Raw genomic sequence first — 17,454 nt, forward strand, 5'->3', positions numbered from 1 at the left:
AATATAGAAAACTTAACTCCCTCAAATTCCAATCTTACATATACCTATTTTTCAAAATTTCTGAACTCAAGAAATTCTAGTTCCTCATTCTGAAGAAATGCAAATGATCCTACAAAAGCTCATTATTAAAAATGAGCTGAGTTTGCAAATCAAAACATTCACCCAAAAGGCTGGTCTAGAAAACTGATTTGTTATAGTGGATTGTACTTCTAATGGTCCATTCCTAACGTGATTGTTGTGACCAGTGAGGGACAGAAGGGAGGCTGGCACAAAAAATATGAGGCAAAGTTCCTTATTTTAAAAACTGGAGGAGGGGCTTCCCTGGTGGCGCAGTGGTTGAGAATCTGCCTGCTATTGCAGGGGACACAGGTTCGAGCCCTGGTCTGGGAGGATCCCACATGCCACGGAGCAACTAGGCCCGTGAGCCACAGCTACTGAGCCTGCGCATCTGGAGCCTGTGCTCCGCAACAAAAGAGGCCGTGATAGTGAAAGGCCCGCGCACCGCGATAAAGAGTGGCCCCCGCTTGCCACAACTAGAGAAAGCCCTCGCACAGAAATGAAGACCCAACACAGCAAAAATAAATAAATTAAAAAAAAAAAACTGGAGGAAAATATACAAAAAAATCTTAAAGAACACAAGGTATGAGTAAGTTCCAAGAGTTCATTTTGATCTACTATCAGGTATCCCAACTAAAGACTTCTGGCTTTCATGATTATAACTTATAAAATACAGCTGCAAAAGTCAATCCAAAAGCTGTAGGTAACTCAGTACATCGTTACTGCAAATAAGTCATTTGAAGGAGTTCCTACCTCTAGATTTGGCTGGTAAGGAGGATTTCAAGATCATCACAACCTCATCTGTTTTCTTTCTATGGAAAGTCTAATACTGAGTCATGAAAATGCAATTTATTAAGCATAGGTAATAGTACTTGAAAATTATTTCCAAAAATACTGCTCATAACCCACCATTCAGAACTCTGATAACAGTTTTAAGTGGAAGTCCATGCAAAGAGATGTTTGTCAACCTTGAAAATCTGTTTTTATAATAAAAAAACTATTTTTGTGAAACTAGCTTTTTTAAATGAATTATCCTTTAAATCTAAAGTTTGATATTACATCCTGTACTGGGGTTGAATAGTGTCCCCTAAAATTCATATCATTACCTCAGAATATGACCTTATTTGAAAATAGGGTCTTGGGACTTCCCTGGTGGCGCAGCAGTTAAGAATCTGCCTGCCAATGCAGAGGACATGGGTTCGAGCCCTGGTCCAGGAAGATTCCACATGCCGCGGAGCAACAAAACCCATGCGCCACAACTACTGAGGCTGTGCTCTAGAACCCGCGAGCCACAACTACTGAGCCCACGCTCCACAACTACTGAAGCCCACGTGCCTGGGGTCTGTGCTCTGCAACAAGAGAAGCCACCGCAATGACAAGCCCACGCACCGCAACGAAGAGTAGTCCCAGCTCACCACAACTAGAGTAAAGCCTGCGCGCAGTAACAAAGACCCAACGCAGTCAAAAATAAATAAATATATTAAAAAAAAAGAAAATCGTGTCTTAATTTGTAATTAAATTAAGATGAGGTCATATTGGATTATGGTAGGCCCTAAATATGATGACTAGTGTCTTTATAAGAGAAAAGTAAGAGAGATGTGGATACAGAGACACACAAGGGAAAAAGCCATGTGATGATGGACAGAGGCACAGACTGACCTGATGCAGCCACAAGCCTAGGAACACCAAGGATTGCTAGCAACTACCAGAAGTTGGGAGAGAGACACAAAAGAGATTTTCCTCAGAGCAGCCAAAAGAAACCAACCCTGCTGACACCCTAATTTTGGACTTCTGGACTCAAGAACTGTACAAGAATAAATTTCTGTTGTCTTCAGTCACTCATTTTGTGGTACTTTGTTATGGTAGCCCTAGAAAACTAATATACATACTGTTCCAATGGAATTTCCATCTTAATAATACCTATTTTAGGAGGCATTTCACCATCACAACAGTGTAGATAGGTAGCACACCTTTGCAAAATCAAAGTCAGCTCTTTGGGAATAACAGAAATCAAAATAGCAACCCGAATGACATTAAAAAAATAAATTTATTTATTTTTGGCTGCATTGCATCTTCTTTGCTGTGCACGGGCTTTCTCTAGTTGCAGTGAGCGGGGGCTACTCTTTGTTGCGGTGCGCGGGCTTCTCATTGCAGTGGCTTATCTTGTTCCCGAGCACAGGCTCTAAGCCGGCGGACTTCAGTAGTTGTGGCTTGCGGGCTCTAGAGCACAGGCTCAGTAGTTGTGGCGCATGGGCTTAGTTGCTCTGCAGCATGTGGGATCCTCCCAGACCAGGGCTCGAACCTGTGTCCGCTGCATTGGCAGGCAGATTCTTAACCACTGCGACACCAGGGAAGACTCCCGAATGACACTTGATATACCATTTGATATACGTAAGGGCAACGCAACATAGATGTCTTACACAATGGTATGACTTTTGCAAACTATTACCATGTTAGATCAAGAAACAATGTTTCCAAGAAAATCTGAAGCCAGATGATATGAATGTTCTTGTCACATCAGATTCTGAACAGAAATTTCTTTGTAAAACTCCATGAAGATTCACAGTGAACATCAACCACAAATTAAAGATACAGTGGGCTCTACTGGTCCTATCATAGCTGAAACACTTAAAGCAGTTATCAAATTTTAAAATATTCTAGTCTGATGGAATGTCTTTTCATTAAGCAAGAGTGGATTTAAAAAGCCACTCACTCCGTTTATCAGGTTTCTTGCCATGTGTACATACAAGCTGCATTTCTGCCCTTCTCCCCACATTAGGGACCACTAAACCCTAACCTGAAGATTCAGCATCATGCCAGGCTCTGGGCCCCCAGGATTATGAGAGAAACCTTAAGAAACTAGTTTAGCAGCTCAGCATCAAGTTAGTCTTGCTGCTGCTGCTCCCATTCTGATGTCTGACTTTCACTTTAGCAATACTTTTATCTGATTGTTAATAATCAAACTTAGCCACTCCACTCACTCTAAAGCAGCCTAAATCCCTTTCTTGTTTTTCTATCAGGTAACTCCATATACTTTCAAAATTGAAGATCTATGCCTGAACCCTCTTTCCCAGGTCTCAGTCTTAGACCCTTCTATTAGTTTCTACCGTTCCCTAAGGTAACCTGATGGCTCACACCCCGGCTTACACTAGGGGATTTCTGATGCTATGCAAACTTCCCTGGTATGAATTCCCCATCTAGGCTTCTACCAATTGCCACTCTTTGCCAAAACACCCTGTTCCTATGCACTGCCTACAGGCCAGGGTTTGAAACCTACTGTCCAACCTCCCTGACAGTCCATACACCTGGGCTTTTTCCTACTGCCTGTTGCCAGGAATCTGCCCTGTCCTCAAGGGTCTGCCCGGATTCCAAATCTTTGTCAGGCATTCAGCCACTCCGACTCTGTTACTGACACCATCCTTCTTAGTAATTTAGCTTTCGTGTTTTTCTATTAAACAAATTACATCAGAATTTTTAAAAACACAACTTTTGATGAAAGTATGTTTTTATGGGGAGAGAGGGTTAATGGCCAGTACTCAACATTTCCTGAGCATCTACTATTACCTAACATTGTTTTAAGAAGGCAGCGTGTTTTAACTCATTTAATCCTCATAATAACCTTAGACAGGTAGGTGCTATTACCACACTCATTTTACAGACAAAGAAACAGCATACAGAAGTTACGTGTACAAGGTCACATACCAATATGTGTGCAGCTATGATATAAATTCAAGTAGATGGGCTCCAGAACCTGTGTTCTTAACCACTACACTATATTGCATCTCTACCTTCTACTACCCTATCCCCACCCCTAAACTCCAATGATGTTTTCAAATTTTAAGTCATTTCAAATTTATACCTGTTAAGATCCTCCAGTAAATGTTTCCAACTCCTCCCCTACCCAGCCCCAAATCTAAGTCCCCACCTCTAATGTGAACTCTTTGAAAAGATATATGTTTTCATAGGCTGTATTTTCTTACGATGAAGTTTACCTGAATGTAAAAGCATGATGTACAGGGTGTGACACTCAGGAATTTGATGATTAAATCAATAATAAATAAGTAAAATCCCCTGGTCATTCGTCAAATTTCATCTTCTACAAAGTGTAATCTAAATTACAACTATAATTGTGAGCTTTAGAAAGAGGTGAGGGGAGTCCTCTGGATCCTACTACCTAGATTATATATGCCCCATTATTTCATCTAGAACTGTGTTGGACATTTACTGCCATATAGGTTTGTCGATTCATTTAAAGAGGTTTAGGCTCTGACCTGGTATAAAATAAGATTTAGCCTTGCAAAGTAGGCCTAGTCAATATGAATAAGAATCCTGAAGATGTGTGCAGACATTTTGATATTTTATGACAATTCATATAAGAGAAACGAGATCGAGATTCTTTTCTGACATGAATAGTGAGGAGACTGAAGATGATAGGAAGATAAAGAGACAACCACCCAAGCCTCTAATCCACAGCTGGAAACTGGTCTTAATAAAAAGTAAAAAAAAATCTGAAAGAAGATCTAAAAAGGCTAACTGTCCAAGTCATGGGAAAAGAGAAAGCATTAAAATAACTCATTGTTTAGTTTATGGAGGAAAGTTTATCAGAAACAGCAGGATGAAAAATACCTTTGTAAGAATAACAGAGAAACAAAACATTTATAAGTCCATATAACAACTCTTCCAAGAAATAAATACTGCCTTCCTTAATATTATCTAATTACAGCCAAAAGAGGAATAGCATCTCTAGAATTTAAAGGTGTTAGAGCTTAATAGGGTATAAGGTATTATTACATCTAGTACTACCCCTCATTTCTCCATATGAAGAAACAGGTCCCAGGAGAGAATCTGACTTGCCCAAGTCCCTCAATTTATCTTACTCAAGATTTTTCATATTATCTAGAGCAGCATATGATACATAGAATGTAGATCATATGATCTATCAATGTAAGAAAAGATTTAAATATGAACTACATATTAAAAATTCCTTTAACTAAAGGTTTTGGCAATAAACTAATTCCAGAAGCTACTGTATGTTAAATAAAATGTTAATTTTCATGAAAAAGGAAAATCACCTAATGCCTCAAGTACCGGTTTCTTGATTTTAAGGGGTTTGTAGGTATGCATTCAGGGTTAAAAACACACAAAACAAATTTTCTTGATGTGTGCTTCCTTAAGAATTTAGAGTCATTTATACCATTTTAAAATAATGAGAACACTTCTCTGTTAAGCTTTCATGGTAATTCACTAGGGAGAGTAAATTTTATGACTCAGCTTTTTGTGCTCACTCACACATGCCTGAATGGTCCACTTAAATTGCTTGCTATATTTTAAATTCAGGCCTGGAGTAGGATTCTTGTTTCTCTGAGGCTCACAAAGACCAGACTCACAGCTTAGTTCTACAGTGCCTATTTAGCTGGACTTAAAGCCTACATCAAGTAGTTTATTGTCAAAATAAAAAGCAATCTTCATAAAGCTTAGTAACTTAAGTAGCTCTCCAGAGTTTGGTAAATATTTTGTGTCTACTTTTTATCTCTATTGTCAAGGAAGGGTTCTATAGAGTGGTGAAGTATTATTTTACACATCTAAAAGGTACTATAGATACTACAATCCTTCAGGTTCATGGTTACAACTGAGAAGCACAAAGCCACCTACAATAATTTTCCAAACACACAATTTTCTTAGTCATTCCCAAGTTTTTTTTTTTGTTTGTTTGTTTGTTTTTAAAGCATCCTGGAGTCCCATCTTAATCAGTCTAGGTTTTTTTAAAAGTCAGGCTCTGAAAATAGCATGGAAAAGGCTTTTAAGTAGACCCCACAGACTGAGAGGAAAATGATGACCCTCCCAAACAAAAGCCATTTCTCTAACTAATGCTTTGCTCACCTTATTTCTCACACACTTGGACTGTTTTCCCTGCTCACCTCCATCCATTCAAATCTTCCACATTTTGTGGTGTGTTCAAAAACCAACTCCTTCCACGATGGCTTCCCAATCTCCTCTATCAGAATTAGCGTCCCCTCTTAGTGTTCCCAAAGCACTTTGTCATAGTCTGTGTTGCTTTTGAATTATCTGAGTATGTCTTTCTGCCCCAGTAACTGGGCCATCTTTTTCCTTTCTTCACTCTCTACTAACTGTTATACTCAATAAGGGGTTATTAAACTGAGTGAGGTGAGTAGGGCTATTGACTCATAATATCCCATTCTCTAGTCTTAGAGTAAACTAGCGCAGAGAATCTACAGCAGCTCTTGAAAAGTGGGCTAATCATGGTTTGATCAGAATGGCCAGCTACCCAAGATGGTTGAGGTAATGAAAAAGTAATCACAAAAAAGTATGAAGGTATAAAAAGAGCAATTAAAAAAAAATCTATACCTACTGCTGTGTTCTGAGACCAGATACAAATGGTGCTACAAAATGTCATCTTAAAATAACCAAAAAACTACTTATCCAGTCAATCAGTAAACATTAATATAGCTGTTAGGTAAAGAGTATAAAGAGATATAAAGCACAGATCTAGGTTCTGCCCTTAAAGACTTCCCAGTTTTAACTATTAAGAACCAAAATTCTCTACTAAAATTCTCTATTGACCTCATGGAAAGAAAACTGATAATAAAAACCAGTTTATGGGACTTCCCTGGTGGCGCAGTGGTTAAGAATCTGCCTGCAAATGCAGGGGCCACAGGTTCAAGCCCTGGTCCAGGAAGATCCCACATGCCACGGAGCAACTAAGCCCATGCGCCACAACTACTGAGCCTGCGTTCTAGAGACCGCAAGCCACAACTACTGAGCCCACATGCCACAGCTACTGAAGCCCACGCACCTAGAGCCCATGCTCCTCAACAAGAGATGCCACCGCAATGAGAAACCCACACACCACAACAAAGAGTAGCCCCCGCTTGCCGCAACTAGGGAAAGCCCGTGCACAGCAACCAAGACCCAACACAGCCATAAATAAATAAATTTATTTATTTAAAAAAAAAGTTTATGACAAATGCTAAATGAAAGATAAATATAAGATATCCAAGAGTTGTTGAGAATTGCTGATAAACAGAATTATGGATTAAGAAAGTAAGGGAAGATTTCAATGAAGAGGTAAGGTCTGAGTTTCATGATGTATAAAATGAGGTGGTTTGAAATAGATGACCTCTGGGCTTACCTTCCAAATCTGAAATTTTATTGTAGTCTTATCACATAATTATATCAATAATAGTGACTGGATATTAACTAACCACCCCCTGAATAGAGTTTTCTTCTTAATCATTATGAAAGTAACAGCTTTTAAAAAGCTGTCAGTCCTCAAGTAAGCAGTTTTATCAAATCATTTTAAATATAAATATCCAAAACTGAATGTGATATATCTCACAAGAAGGTTTGGTATTTTGTAAGAGAACTTGAGCTGGAGGCTTTCTTTCTTTATACCAGTTTCTTGGTGTGGCTTCCAAAATTCAAAACAAGCTTTTAAGTGCACACATCTTCATACCCAAAAGTTGTATTTGAAATCATTTAAATTATTCTTGTCTGTGGATAGGAAGTGAATAGAGTAAACCTGCAAAAGTTCATCACCACTATTAAAGCACTTTTTTCTTTGTTCTTTTTGACTGTCATGGCTTTTGTGCCCAGCAGTTACTGATGATCAAATGTATTCTGAAGGTCAGCCAAAGTTTTTTTTTTTTTCTTTTTTTTTTTCAGGCAACACTCAAAACAAAGCAAATATTGGCTTAGTTATGACACTTGTTGTTCTAATACATTAATAGCCTATTGTCCACTGTGGTTGTCTCAACAAGATAATACATTGAAAAACAGCGTTTCCTGATAGGAAGTGAATTCCCACTGTGTGTCACAGGACCCTAGCCAAAAGCTGGGCTCTAAAGGAGAAAAAGCAGTCCCTTCTGAGATTGCATACATAACAGACCAGAGTAATGATTAGACTTTTTCTTCCCTCTTGTTTAAAAAGGCTTTCTGCTTCAGCTCAAACTACAGTCTATTTGACTGATTTTGCTATCATAGGACTGCTTTTCTAAAATGGTTTCAAATATTTTAGACAAAGTTTGTTCAACATCCTGTAGGCATCAGTATCCTGCATATTTCTGACTCTAGAGAACTTCCTTAGTCGTAAATGCCACAATGGATAAGGTAACATGACAAAGAAGATATTGGGATGTGTCATAAAGACACAGTGTGACCATTTTCAAGGTTAGTTTCATACAAGCAATTATTTAAGCCATTATAATATACGGAGGTACAATAATTGCAACGGTAGGCAAAAATTGGGGCTCAATTAATCCACACATCACAAATGTGTTTATTTCATTTAGAATTTGATTAGTGAGAAACTGATGTCACTAGCAGATCCACACACAGAAGAGTAACTGACACTGCCCTAAAAGACATTAGTACCCCTTTTTAAATACTGAAAATGTACTTTTTTTCCATCTATTTTCACAGACTCAAACTTGAAGAACTTTCTCTGCCCAGTTCCACTTACCAGTGGATACTGCAGAACTCCAACAATAGAAGAACTAAGAACAGTTGTCATTTTGGTACATTCCAGTGAGACTGTCTCTGTCATCTAGGTACTCCCACCTTTTAATGCAATGCTTGCCTCTTAGAAGGTCCTCAATACATTTTGCTAAACTGAACTATGTCAAACAATTGATATGAAAATTAACGCAGAATTCTAGCATTATTTGGATAACAAATAATCTCTCGGGTTTTAGGGAAGTATACTTATTCAAGGTATGTCAATCCTTCTGCTAAGAAGCTAGGGTCACCAGCATGAAAACACAGACTCCCCTACCTCCAGGCCAAGAAAATGTCTTTTTATCTTCCTGTTGTAATTATATAAATCAAACGATAAATTCTTATTCCATTTTGCTTTCAGGAGAGCTGTCGTTTGATGGAATTATAAGAATAAAATTGTGAAACAGGTAACGTTAAACATCCTACATGTGATGCAGCAAAAATTCCTGCTTCGGTTACTTTATAACTTTGCTGTGTAACTTGATAACTTTGCTGGCAGGATGGTAGTGCACAGTTCACCTCTAAGGCTGCTTCCTCAGCACCAAGTCAGAAAACTTTAGCTATGTCAAGCAACATCAATTTTAGCATTCAGTGAAACAGAGAGATGGATTAGAGGGCTAGAATGTGAAAACAATTTAAACAAGGGGACTGAAGGCAAGTTTCAAAGCCCTCAGGATTAACTCTGAATGGCTGGATTCATTGAAAATTACAAAGATCCATTTTAAAAACAAACATCACCTCAGAATCTTCTCAAGTATTCAAGCTTGATAAAAAGATTTGCTTTTACTTCTGGAATGGATTTTATACTTTTGAAAGTGATTTTTTAGAAAAGGAGAGTTTACGTAAAATATAGTATAATATTCAACTTCTCTCTCTCTCTCTTTTTTTTTTTTTCACATGCTTAAACTTTCAAATAGCTTAGGCCATATGGCAGGTCAAACAAATTACAGACCACACAATGTACACAAAAGATGTTTTTAATTTAAATAACAGAAACTTCGTACAATTTGGGTTATATAGCTTAAGTCAATATTAAAAAAATACTATGTAACTATTACAGCTGGAAGGGACATTAAAACTCATCTATTCCAATCTTTCATTTTATACTCAATAGATGGTAAAACTGAGGATCAAGGTGGTTAAGTGACAGGCTCACAATCTCACACTCCAGTTACCAGATTTTGAACCCAATGTTATTTCATTAATCTGCTGAAAAATGACTCCTAGGGCAGTCTTACCCACTCATGAATGGCTGGGACAGTGGGGCCTACTTTTGGTGTTCTAGCCAGAGGAAGAGAAGTTGGTGAGGGGTTTTTCCACTTCCACACAGCACTATCACCCCTTTCCAGTAGCACCTAGGTTCTGGGTTCTGTCCCAAAATGGAGGTAGGAGGGAAGGCTAATAGCCTAAGTATATCTGATGGGGAGAAAGGGAACAACTTGGAAATAATCCAGATACCTATCAAAAGATGAATGATTAAATAAATTACAGTCTACCCATCCATACACTGAAGTACCATACAACCGTTAAAAAGAATGAGGCAGATACATAATGGTGTGTGTAGTATAATTTTATTTGGATTTTTTAAAAAGATGTCCACTCATATTCACAGAAATTTTCCGGAAAAATAGAGAAGAAACTCCCCACTGGGGCACAGCGTTCAAAGATTAGGGTAAGAAAGAGACATTTTGTAATATGCCCCTTATATTGTTTCATCTTTTTACCATGTGCATTTTTTAAATTATAAAATTAATACTTTTTAGAAGTACATTAAAGCAGAGAAGGGAACTTCTCTAGAGCCCTGGGAAAACTCTGAGGAGGACAAAGATGGGGTCTATCAAGGGTAATTTGATACTCTGTATCTAATCTATGTGACACACAGTTTATTTCTCTAGAAAAGACTTCCTAACCCTTTTCATGTCATATTAGTTTTCACTAATACAGTGTGCATAAATAAAATTTGTATAGCGTACTGGAGTAAAGAGGAGGGGGTTTGGGGGCAGCCATATAATAGGGCTAAGTTAAAAAAACCCACCCCATTTTGTCTATATTACATAATTATTACAAGAAAAAAATAAGATAGAGTATTATTAGATATTAGCTATTGACTTTCTACAAAATTCCCAAATAAAAATCTATCTAGAAAATCTTCTAATTTCAGTATTTAACAGCAAACTAGTTGGCAAGCTTTGCTCTGGAGCAACTATAAAAGTCTAGGAGTAACTATATTCTCCTAGAGTTCAAAGGGACAGTAGAGGTCATCTAGCTCAGTGGATTGAAACACATTTAAAAAAAATAAATCAGAACAGAAAATATAGCAGTGTGCTTTTTGCACTGTTAAGAGAGATTTATTTTAGAGATTAAGTGGTGTGTATGTGGTACATGTATTGGGTTGTGATGCAAAATATATTAAAAAAAAAAGATTGAAAGCCACTTACCCAAGGCTATACAACTAATAATTGTACACTGAGTATAATAGGAAATGTTTAATAAATGTCTACACAACACCTGTGGCAAGAGGTTCACCTAGTTCCTGCTTGAAAATTTCTTTTCTTTTTTTTTGTGCGGTATGCGGGCCTCTCACTGTTGTGGCCTCTCCCATTGCGGAGCACAGGCTCCAGGCATGCAGGCTCAGCGGCCACGGCTCATGGGCCCAGCCGCTCCGCGGCATGTGGGATCTTCCGGACCGGGGCACGAACCCGTGTCCCCTGCATCGGCAGGCGGACTCTCAACCACTGCGCCACCAAGGAAGCCCTGAAAATTTATTTTCTTGTTGAGGACATCACTTATATACTAATTCTACTGCTCAGATATTAAACAGTAAATTTCCAAAATTTCTGATATACACAATTTATTTGAAGCAAAGCTTTAGTTTTCATGTCATTTGTAAGAATGATTCTGGGTTAACGTCTAAACATTTTTTTCTCAAATCTAATACATTCCCTTTAGCATCTCTGGAATAGGCATGAGTCTTTTACCAAGAAAATTAGGGTATTCTAAGCTGGAAAATGTCTTAGAGAGCTAACCCAAATTCCTACTTTTACAAGTGAAGAAACTAGTGTCCAAAGTAAAAGCCTCTTAATTCCCAGGCTAGTGCTTTTTTCTATTATATAGGTTTTTACTTTATTCTTGTATCCTTGTGATGTTAGAAAATAGCTAAACACATTACTACTACCAAAGAGGAGTAATTCAGCCAAGAGGAAGCTGAAGCAAGGAAATGCTAGGAAGTTTAAGTCAAGAAAGGATGACACAGTGCCACCCCTGCAAGCTTTACAGAAATCTGCCGTTTTCAACCCGCAGCTTTAGATTTCAACTAAGGCAAATGATTCAACTTGCTTGTACTGAATGGGTGTGTTTGCCCCACAAGGGGACACAATGAACACGCAAGAGAGGAAGACAACAGTACAGACATTACAAAGCACAACCTCTCTCCCAACGTGCCCACTTTGATCAGTGCATAATTAAACGCTTCGCAGGCATTTAAAACCCAACTACAAAGAGAACTCCAATATGCGAGAAGAAAGGTTAGACCCCATTTGCAAAGAAATATTGCTGAATGTGGACCTCACTGAGTAACAATCAATCTCCTATAGTTCAACTTACCGTTCACGTCACAAACTCTAGAAAGAACACAGTCACAGACAAGGCACAGAGCAGAACTTGGGGCTGCAGCCTTCCCCAACTCCTCTGACAAATACCCAACAGCAGGAGGACAAAGCATCATTATGACAGAAATAAAGGCTCTTTAGATGCTGCCTTTTTTTAATTCAATGAACCCACTCTTACACACAGAGTTCATGCCACGATGTCTCGAAATACACTATTGCCAGATTATGCTATTAATGAGTCCAATAAATTCAGTGCAATATTTTAAAGCATTTGTATCTTAAATGAGATACATTTGTATCTCAAATGTATCTCACATTTGAGAGACTACCAGTATTTTCCTTAAACAGTCAATGTCATCCCCCAAACAATTAAGAACAATTCAGTAAACAGTTCAAGGGGGGTAAAAAGCAAACTAACAGGAAAAAATTTAATTGACTGATAAAGTCACAAGGTCCTCCCCAAGAAGAATATTGCACATTGCTAGCAGCTGGCACAAAATTAAACACCTATCTTATCTATGCTTCCCCCTAAGCTGTGAGCTATCGGTATTACAATAGACAATTTGTACTTACTTATTAAAAAGAATGGAAGCTGCCGCACATATCTTAAGCTGGGTTTTGTGTGGCAATTCTGATGCAATGCTGCCCTAAAAATGAACTTTGTTTTAAACAGTGAGATATCCACACAGTGTGGTTAGAGCAGGGGTGGAGCCCACTCTGGGGGAAACAACACACCCAGGCCGACTTCAGTGAGAGCAAACGGCACGTTAATGTTGCCACAACGTTTTTCAGTGTCTCAGAGTCAAAATTAATTGGGTTAAACCCTCTTCATAGAAATGGGGGGAAAGTTCAGCTTTCCTGCCATGGAATGAAATATAGACATTTCTTTTTCGTGAGGAAAGTAAAGATAAAATGCAAGGTAGATCACGCAGCTCAGCCAACAGAATGTTAGGTGGAAGTGGACTACTGTAAAGGAAGTCCAACCATGCCAACTGCTAAGTTTAGCAACAGCAGCTTCTGCATATCTCAAGGTGTCAGCAACACTGCTCTAGCACTTGACTTTGGCCTAGGTGGCCAAGACAGGGGACCTGAACATTATCAAGCATTACCTATCCTTCTCTACCAATGCTCTAGTTCTCCTGGCAATACAGAAACAATAAAAGCATTTTCTTATCAACTAATTAGCAAGAATTGCCTTCAAAAATAAGGGATTTGACTGATGCTTTAATATTGAAATAAACACATAAAAGGGGAAATTATTTTGATGAAAATCATTAATATGAATACTATGCTTTAAAAAATTTGCAATCACCCACTTTTGCAAATAATTCCATAAGTTTTGATTTTTAATTTTTTTCTGATTTATTTCCAAGTAAGATATTCAGGAGGATGTATACGTACTGTCTAAAAATCTTTAATAGCGTTTAAAATTTCAGTTATTGAAACTATTATTAAACATCCGATTATTGTTCAAAATGATTTTAATCAATACTACTTTCTGTATGCACGTTCAGAGATGCACCATCAGTTACTTTTTTTTTTTTTTTTTTTTTTTGCGGTATGCGGGCCTCTCACTGTTGTGGCCTCCCCCGTTGCGGAGCACAGGCTCCGGACGCGCAGGCTCCGGACGCGCAGGCTCAGCGGCCATGGCTCACGGGCCCAGCCGCTCCGCGGCATATGGGATCCTCCCAGACCGGGGCACGAACCCGTATCCCCTGCATCGGCAGGCGGACTCTCAACCACTTGCGCCACCAGGGAGGCCCTCAACAGTTACTTTTAACTGAACTCCTATAACCCATGAAATAAAAAAATAGGTTTCTCAGTAGAATACCCAAGCATGTAAAAAATAAGCTATATAATCGTTTACATAGAATTTAAAACAAACAATGGAAATAGCTTTGGGAGAAGACCAGGAAAATATTTTTAATGATACATGTTGTCACATTACCCTCTCCAACTGCTACTCCCTCACACTGGAACAATAAATCAGTCTGGAGTATTGAATATTTCAATATTTTGAGAGATGGCCTAGAACATCCTCTTTCAGGACCCTGCGGGTAGGTGCTGACTGATTTTGTCTGTTGTTGGATTATGAGGTCACTCTTGCCATGATAAGTTAACCCGTTCCAAAATCCTCCTTTCATAGTCCAAGTGCCTGATATAATTATGTTTTTCATCCATATATATATAATTATGAATTGCCTGCTGCCATCCCTTGCTCTTCCCCACCTAACCCCCAAACTGAACAACTCAAAGGTAGCAGTTGGATATTACATTTGAAGAATCCCATCTTGATACTTTCTGGATTTGCACTGCTGGAAATGTCTGTTTTCAAGTCAAACTTCACTTTCACAGCTGCAAAGGAAATGACAAGAGAAGAAAAACACAGCCAATACATATCAGCAATTAATTCCATCCACAACTGCCCAGCTGTTTGTGCATGGAAGAATCAGTCTGTTTCCTTTTGGGGCTTTCACCACTGAAAATTGATACTGCATATTCAGAGACACAAGCTGTTTGTAACATGTCAGGAATGTGCACAAGATCACACAGAGTTGAAGAGACAAAATGAAATCCAGATCTAGTTTTCTTGGGACTTGCCAGTATTATTTCATAGCTAAGAAAGAAAAGAAAAAGAAACCATAAAAACACCTCAATCACAGAGAGAGGAAAATACACACAAAAAAATTATCCTGTCTGAATTCACCCTACCAATAAGGAGGAAAATCTGCCAATGACATCAGATTTAGTATCAAGAATAGACACTCTGATTTATTGGCATAGACAAGGTGTGACATTGCTTGGAATCCACATGCCCCTAGTACACTAAATCCAGCCAATACTTTCTGGACTACACAGCTGCTTGCCCAATGTGTAGTTAGTCCTCAAAACAAAATCCTTATAAACGTGAAAGCTGTTGGGAACCAATGCTTTCACCAGTCATGCAGAAAAGCAAGTTTTTCTTGGTTAGTTCAGACATTATTTGGCACTTACAAATACCTGCCCGTTTCAGGGATTCAGGTAAATTTACAGATCCAATCTTCTAGTGTAACAGTCAAGGAATCAAATTTCTCCTTTCCTCTCCCATTCAGCTTTGTGGGTTTTAAATAAAAATACTCTCTACTGAGTGCCAGAGACTCATGTGCAACTCAAGAAGTAGTCTATCCCCTTCTCTCCCTGCACTCCAAGTCCAATTTTATCTCAAAATGTCTGTTTCACTTAAGTCTTGTAAAATGTCATTTTGTTACACTGTATTTTCAAATATACAGTGAGTCAAATAACTTGTGTTTTCAGTATGTAAAATGACTTGTGGTTAATTATTGTCATGAAAGTTAGAGAAAAGAAAAAGATGACATTTTAAGAAAATAATTCAAAACATATTTAAGCTATTTTACTGTTTTTTTAAAATATGAAACTAGGTATCCCAGGACTGAATTCATTGTTCTAAGCACCTCCTCTCTCCCCTTTTGCTGCACAAGAATTCATGTACTCCTAATGCCAGTATATTTTCAAGCACAACTTGGATGGCACACTCAATTTGGGCACCACTAGGGGATAGGGCTTAACCAGTGAAAAGAAGAAAAGCTCTCTGCTCCAAGTATGAGAGAGACATTCTGTAATCTTCAGAATGAAGATGCTCTCAAGTGCCAGAACTCAAACCAGCACAATGAGAAGCTGTCTCCAACTAAAGTGCTGTGAAAGCACGAAGTGTGATTTGTTAAAGAAATAGAAGGCATCTCAAACAAGTGGTAGACTGAAAACAAAGCACAAAACCAAAAAAAGGTTTTTTCCTTAACAAACACCATCTGATCAAGGATATATCTGGGGTAGGAAAGGGGAGGAGAAGAAAAGTTTAACCTTTGGCTTCTGGTGACACTAACTTATAGAAATATGGTATAACTATTAGTGACTCAAAAGCCACAGAGACGAGCTTTGCTTGGCAAACTTCAGCTCTGTGGGACACAGACTAGTTTGAAATGTCTAAGGGAAGGAACTTCCCCACCTACAAGGTTGGCTGAGGAAAGAAAAGGTCTCTGAGCTGTTGAAACCAGGTCACTTAAACTCATGATAGTCTAACTAGAGCCTTGGGTAGCCTTAACAAAGACCATTCAGGAGAGGAGGCTGGAGATACGAAATTGTCAGCTCATATTTAAAGTGATTTTTTTCCCTCAACAATTTATTATGATAATATTTAATACTAATATATATGGATTTACTATTTTATTCTTAAAAATTTTACATATACAGCAAATTTGAAAGAATTTTACAGTAAGCACCATGTATGCACTAGCTAGATTCTATCATTAACACTGTACTATACTTATTTTGTCACATATCTCTTCAACTACCCATTCCTCTTTCCATCCATTAATCTATCTCACCTTTCAGGCATTTAAAGTAAATTACAAGCATTAGTATACTTCCCCCAAATACTTCAGCATACATATCATTACCTAGAGTTCAGTATTTGCTTATCACTTTTTTCTTTTATGTAAAACATACATACAATGAAATACAGAAATGTAAGTGTACACTTGTATAACCCCAACTCCTGTCCAGATATAGAACGTTACCTTCCCCCCAGAAAAGTTCTCTCGTGCCTCTTCCCAGGCAACCCCCTTCCCCCACATTCCCAGAGGCAATCACTATTTTGATTTTAAAAGTGATTTTAAACAACTCCAAGTAGTCATGCCTTCACAACATTCTCCGCTACATCACGTAACTTATACTTGGCTGAACAAAATGATCAGATATGAACCAAACAGATGGAAGGAGCCAAAGAAGAAATCATCAAGTTAGAAGGAAGTGTAGACTCACCTGCTCCAATTGCTCAATTTCTTAGGTGAAGGAAACAAAACTTAGAAAGCTTTGGCTGCCTGTACCACTCATCCAACTACTCAGCGATTTATTGGGTGGGCCTAGTCTAAGGCTCTTAGGCAGCAGCTCTACACTTCATTTTAGGGTGAAGAGAACAAACTTTGGAGATAATGCTGGTTCAGAGGGAGAGCTCAACCACTTACAGGCTATACATCTTAAACAAGTTTTTTGGTTTTGTTTTTTTTAAACTCCATTGAGTCTCAGTTTTCTCAACTGCAAAACAAGGAAAATCTTAATTCGTAAAGTTTTATGGATTAAAAGAGATAACATTTGTAAAGTACCCAGCATATTGTAAGTGATCAAAGGAAGGAAACACAGGAAGTGGAGGGAAAATTAACAGTACGAAGCACAGTTCAAGAATATGCACTTTCACATATTGCTTCTAAGTCCTTGTGCT

General features: G+C 38.2%; 1 protein-coding gene across 3 annotated transcripts in view; it reads right to left on the bottom strand.

Moving 5' to 3' along the window:
• Nucleotides 1-17,454, bottom strand: part of ADD3 (adducin 3) — a 126,081-nt gene that overhangs the window by 43,736 nt on the left and 64,891 nt on the right. Inside the window, exon 1 of one of the 3 annotated variants that reach the window (XM_060099804.1) lies at nt 12,753-12,821. The exons of the other annotated variants lie outside the window; for them this stretch is intronic. The gene's annotated coding sequence lies outside the window, so the exon portion shown is untranslated. Of the gene's footprint in view, nt 1-12,752; nt 12,822-17,454 lie in introns of those variants that run through there. 3 annotated transcript variants of the gene reach the window in all.

This window comes from Mesoplodon densirostris, chromosome 1, assembly GCF_025265405.1.
Source record: "Mesoplodon densirostris isolate mMesDen1 chromosome 1, mMesDen1 primary haplotype, whole genome shotgun sequence".
NCBI lineage: Eukaryota > Metazoa > Chordata > Mammalia > Artiodactyla > Ziphiidae > Mesoplodon > Mesoplodon densirostris.